This window comes from Leptonychotes weddellii, chromosome X (genome assembly GCF_054177405.1).
Source record: "Leptonychotes weddellii isolate Sample4059 chromosome X, ASM5417740v2, whole genome shotgun sequence".
Lineage (NCBI taxonomy): Eukaryota > Metazoa > Chordata > Mammalia > Carnivora > Phocidae > Leptonychotes > Leptonychotes weddellii.
The window spans coordinates 99,282,784-99,287,907 of NC_138385.1; the positions used below are offsets into that span (position 1 = coordinate 99,282,784).

General features: G+C 43.5%; 1 long non-coding RNA gene across 2 annotated transcripts in view; it reads right to left on the reverse strand.

The window, feature by feature from the left end:
• Positions 1-3,973, reverse strand: part of LOC145717898 (uncharacterized) — a 63,798-nt gene extending 59,825 nt beyond the window's left edge. For both annotated transcript variants that reach the window (XR_014141404.1, XR_014141405.1), the window contains exon 1: positions 2,808-3,973. This is a non-coding gene — a long non-coding RNA (uncharacterized LOC145717898). The remainder of the gene's footprint in view (positions 1-2,807) is intronic.
• Between the last annotated feature and the right edge of the window lie 1,151 nt (positions 3,974-5,124).

Here is a 5,124-nt window from a genome sequence, read left to right on the forward strand (position 1 = left end):
GTGATTTCTAGCTTGGATTATTACAATATTTAATCCTAAAGTGTTCGTTTGTTCAAGTGTTCCTCCATCCACCCATCCAACAACTACTCATCAACAACCACTTAAACCAGACATTCGGTACTTAAGTACACAGAGATTGCCCTGTTGGCTTCTACAAAAGGAATATCTCTTAGCCATCCTGAATCTCCCTACACTGTCTTGTTCTAGGACACAACTGCCACAGCACTAAACAGTCAATACCGAGAAAATGAATGACTAGGTAAGGAGTCATTTTTCAAGTTGGGATTTCAGTACTTCACTTCTAAAGCAGACTAAACTGGAGCATGTAACAGATACGTCATTAACAGTATTCTACTCGATCACTCTCACTAAATGATTTTTGGCACAGAACTCAGAAGGAATAGAAAGAATTGAATGACATTACTATATTAACATTCTTTTTATTCCTCTCAATTTAAATGAACAAGATGTTTTGGCTTTACATCTCTAAAAACAAGAGAGAGAAAGAACTCTGTCACGTTCTAGCAATGAATAATATCCATCCATGGAAACCTAAGCTAAATGATAAAAAGCCCAATCTCATTAAGAAATACATTTAATAGGGGCGCCTGGGTGGCTCAGTCGTTAAGCGTCTGCCTTCGGCTCAGGTCACGATCCCAGGGTCCTGGGATCGAGTCCCGAGTCGGGCTCCCTGCTCAGCTGGAAGCCTGCTTCTCCCTCTCCACTCCCCCTGCTTGTGTTCCCTCTCTCGCTGTGTCTCTCTCTGTCAAATAAATAAATAAAATCTTTTAAAAAAAAAAATAAATTTTTAAAATGCATTTAATAAAATATTACTTTGATAATTATTCAAAATTGTGATATTTATGATCAGCTATGTACTAATAATAGTTGTACAGGTTTCCCTCACTATCTGAAAGTAGAGCATTCCTATGAAAACTTTTGTAAGCCAAAATGGCGTAAAGTGAAGAAGCAATTACCATTAATTTACGTTGAAAATTTTTTGAGTGTTCCCAGACCCAAAAAACCCACCTCTCTTAGGCTTTTCTGATACCTTAGAACATATCTCGCCAATAGATGCACAAAATAGATGAAGATACACCACAGATGCGGACAGATAACAGTTCAAAAGCTACGGGCTGCTAGATGCTGATGCTGGGTGTAATTCCCGTGGAAGGAGCTTGGTGGCGCCACTCTCGCTCAGGGTGCACCGGGCTTGCTGCAAAAAGCTGAACGCTATTTTTGCTTTTCACCTTTTTTGTAAAAGCGAAAATTCTCTACGGGTTTTTTCAGTTAGCAAAACTAGTACTAATGTAAGTCTTTCGAAAAGCAAAGTGACATAATGTAAACTTTCAAAAAGCAGACGATACCTGTAATGATTTTTAAAAAAATGTTTCTCTGGATTGACTTAACATTTAGAACCTTATGATCACAAGATACTCAATAAATTTAAATATACACACATTTTTGCTGCAGGAAAGAATGATAACCAATAAGACTTTCATTCTTGGGGCGCCTGGGTGGCTCAACCGGTTGAGCATCTGCCTTTCCGCTCAGGTAATGATCCCAGGGTCCTGGGATGGAGCCCCACATTATCGGGCTCCCTGCTCAGAGCAGAGCCTGCTTCTCCCTCTCCCTCTGCCCTTCTCCCTGCTTGTGCTCTCTCTGTCAAATAAATAAATAAAATTAAAAAAAAAAAAAAAAAGACTTTCATTCCTAAAGCCACACTAAGTGAGAGTAGAATTCTGTAGGTCAGGGTTTCTCAACAGTACAGCACTACTGACATTTTGGGCTGGTTAATTCCTTGTTGTTGGGAGTTGCCTTGTGCACTGTTGGATGTTTTGCAATATCCCTGGCCTATTCCGTCTAGATACCAGTGCCCCCCACTCCCTAGTTAGGACACCAAAAATGTCTCCAGAAATTGCCAAATGCCCTCTGGGAACCCTCTGTCCCTAAACCAGAACCACAAAGAATAGCAATACAATGTAAAGTTTTGACTATCGAAGAGCTAGTTCCCTTTTTAAAAATGGATGATGGGTGTCAAAATAATTTAATTCTATTGCATACATTTACACAAGAGTGTAAAATGACATTTTATAATGCACTGGAATTATTTGCCATTATTTAAACTTATGGGAAGAATTTTAAATGTTAGCTTAAAATCCATTAGCCAAAAGCATTCTGTATTTTATAAGATAGGTGGGTAATGTACATTAACATTCACTTACTGAGCTTTTCTGAAACCCTAATACAGTCCTTTAAAACACTCTTGAGTTTATCTCCTATAGCTCTAAGCCTTTTTCTTCCCTTGAGGAATGTATTAAGTTCTTGAAGACTATATTTCTTCATAAAAATGTAGAAAACTGAACTGAAAAAAAAATAAGGGCTTTTAAACAAATGTAAAATATTTAGGTACAAAGCCAATATTTTTCAAGATTCAATTTGTATAGACTAGTAACCTTTTCTACTTCCACTCTCCAAATGATGCCTATACAATTCCAAGGATTTGGAGACTGACAACAGTTTAAGAATTCTAAAGATCTTTTCCATACACTTCTTCCTTAATCCTGTTACTACCCACCTAAATAGTGTCTCACTAAGCCCTAATTCTCTCAGCTCAGTTTACTAACAAGAATGCCAATGGAATCATTCATTCTAACCAAAAAATGAAAATGTGTGTAGTGCTTTTATTATTTCAAAGCACTATGTGTTTAATTCCACATAAGTTATCTAGTATTAATTGAACTTATCTACAGGACAGGTAGAAAAGATGTTAGGGGTAAGAAATTCCCAATTTAGTAATAACTTGCCTAGTTTGCAATTCAGCAGCATTTAGCAGAGCTGACATTTCCAGACCAATTACACCAAACTCTTTTCTTAGGAAATCCTCATTTGAGATTCTAATCACAACTTCACAACATCTGGAGTTTTGAGGCGCTTGAAGGCAAGTTAAATCAAATTATTGCCAAAGGTGGCAGAACGTCCTCAGTTGTAGCAGCCACGATTCTTAAGTAGTCACTCTGTACAAGGCTTTGAAGACTAAATCTTCCAATCTGTATTCAATGTAGTATCATTTAAAAATCACTTTAACAGTAAATCTATTATCCAAATGTCCTAAGGTTTTTTTCAAAGTTTGAATTGTTACATCACAAAGGACAAAACAGTAACCTCAACAGGGCTTCTCAAAAGGATGATTCTGTCTTTTACAACCAAATAACTGTTGAGAATCATACAGATAAACTGATTTTGATAATCCAGTATAGATCTTTCTTATTCAGCCCCAGCAGAGCTGATCTATACCGGGTAGTTACTAGGCTCTTCTAAAAACCATTGTTCAATCCCTAAAATTAACTCAGTTAAGACCCAGATAATGAATACCGTTAGCAGGAACCACTTGTTCCTCAAAATAACAACTACTCCTCATTTTAACTATTGTAGCGCTAAAACTAACAAAATGCCTTGTAATTATATATTCGCAGCTATTGCTAAAGAGTCCAGGTCCCCTAAAACTTATACCAACACAGGGCGCTGTAGTTCAAAATTTCCGAAGTTTGTTTTTTGCTTTTTGTTTTTCTCAGAGTGGAGTAAATCTTAGACAACGTGCCCACGTGTAGCGCCAGGCGGCCACCGGTCCCCAGGGCTACCGCCACAGAACCGCTTCCTGGCCCGCGGGGTCGGCTGGAGCCCGGAATGGGGAGGAGCGGGGGCAGCTGCTGCTCCTCAGGGACCCGCAAGGACCGCGCCGGGACCGCGGCGGGACATTCACTTCGCCGAGTACAAGGAGCCCGCTGCAGCGGGGCCGGAAAAACCGGCGATGAGCCAAGCAAACCTGCACTTCTTTTTTCTCCTGCCCAGGGAGGGAAATTTAAGATGTCTCCACAGATACGTCAGACGCCACACAGCACGCCTTTCCCACGCTCTGCGCAGGCTCGCCCTAGACCTAGAGACTCCGCCCCGCTCCGCCCCGTGCGCAGGACGGGATGACGTATCCGGCGCAAGACGGACGTCCCCCGCCCATGCTGCGCGCGCCGGCAGGAGGGGAGGAGCTGCAAAAGGCTTCCGCCATTCACTTTCCTTTTTTCCCCTTCAAAGGACCCTTTCCACAACGGCGAGAGACAGGCCCTAGTAAAACTTGACAATCGTAAAAGATGAACTATTACTAAATGTCACTTCGCCACCAGAGCTCGCGAGTATCTCCCTGCTGCGGAAGCTCGCCCTCCGCTCCCACATAGCCGCCCCCGAGACCGCCCCGCCAGCCCGCGCAGGCGCTTTCCGGGCAGCGCCCAGCGCGCGCTCCGCCCCACCTCGTCAGCTCCGCCAGCCACGCCCCCTGGCCGCCCTCCCTCTTCCTGGGAAACCGGCGCGTGGGAAGTGGGGCGAGCGGCTTCAGGGAACGCCGGCACCTTCTCTTTCCCGGCTTCCTACACTGTTGCTACTTTTCGGAGTGAGGTCTGCTACCTTCTCTTCTTCCGTGCGTCCCTCCTTTCCTCCGTAAGGCGCCTGCTCGCTCAGCAGGCGGTCCCCGCCACTCTCGTGCCCGGCTAATCTACTCTTTTTATAAACCCTCCGGGTGATTCTGATGCATGCTCGAGTGAGAACTACTGGTCTAAGGAATTTAAGGCTTCTCTACAAATCCAACCCCTTTCTCCCCCACACGCCATCTAGCAGGGGATCTTAGGACGGACGCCACTGGCCACATGACCAAAGGGTGAACACGGAGCAGGAGAGGACAAATGAACCTCCCCTTCTCTCGCTCAGCGTCAGTTGCTGTTGGAGCAAGAGTTTCAAGCAGCAGTTCCCCTCTACAGCACCCCAACATACTACTCTGTCACTAAAATATTAGAGCAGTTTCAAGGTAGCTCTGAAAAGCCTCTCTCCTTCCTCTCATTTTCATATGAATCTGGAGTGAAGTGTGCCATTGCCCACTTTATGCAGAGCACAGGTTGTGTGTGTGACATTACGTCACATGGGTGATGTGATCATTTTTGGGTGTTCGAAGTGAAGGGATTGGGAGCCATTGATCCATTAACAGTGATCCTCCAGCAGGACTTAAGCTCTAGGGCAGCTGCTCACACTTCAATGTGCATGAATCCCCAGGAGACCTCGTAAAAGTACAGATTATGCTTC